Here is a 978-nt window from a genome sequence, read left to right as displayed (position 1 = left end):
TTATATTTATCAATTTTGTAATTATAAAGTTTATAAAAATTTAATTTTTTTTTAAAATAGGAAAAAAAATCATATTTGGAATTTTTTATTTATCAAAATAACCATAAATTTGAAAAGGAAAAGTGGGTTTTGACTCACTAATTTGAAAAAATAGAAAAAAGAATTCCAAGTTTTATAAATCAGTTTTATTATTTATTTAAAAATATTTTAAAATACATGCACTTTTTTACAAATTAGATAATTATTTTCTAAAACATCCTTTTACTTGTTAGGTTAGTAACATCAATTCACAATTTTTTTTTTTTTACCATGAGAATTGATTTGAGATCAATAAAATAAGAAATTTTTAAAATTAAAAATATATTTAAAACTAAAATAACTTTAAAGCTAAAAATATAAAAATAAAATATTAACTTTCACTTCACTTGATCATACTAGTATAAAATATAAATTCGAGAAAGAATAGAAAATACAATGAGAGTCAATATTTTATTTTTAAATTTTTTGTTTTAATTTTATTTATTTATTTTTTTTTTAATTGTATTTAATTTTTAATTTAAAAATTTTCTTATTTTATTATTGATGTTGATTAACAAAATTTTTATTCAATTTTATCCAAAAAAAAAAAAAAAAGAGGGAGAGAAAAGATGAGTGGATTTATATAATACACAGGTGTAGACCCCCGGAGGTAGGGAGTCTTCTTTTTTATTTATTTATTTTTCCTACCTTTTTTTTCCGGAGCCACTCGACATGATGGGGGGAGCTGTTTTTAGGGCAGTAAAAAGGGGACTGATGGGGGAGCTTTTGGGCGGCAGATGGGACGGGATATAGACATAGCTTGGAGGAGAAGCTAAAAAAAGGAAGGAAAAAGAAAGAAAAAAGAGGAAACAAAGAGGAGGAGACAGGGAGCTGAGGTAGAAAAGAAAGCTTGGGAGCAGAGAAAAAGGGTCCTCGTTATCAGTTGGGAGAAACCAGAAA

The sequence above is a fragment of the Vitis riparia genome, chromosome 3 (assembly GCF_004353265.1).
Source record: "Vitis riparia cultivar Riparia Gloire de Montpellier isolate 1030 chromosome 3, EGFV_Vit.rip_1.0, whole genome shotgun sequence".
Taxonomy (NCBI): Eukaryota; Viridiplantae; Streptophyta; class Magnoliopsida; order Vitales; family Vitaceae; genus Vitis; species Vitis riparia.
Note: the sequence above shows the minus strand (reverse complement) of the source record.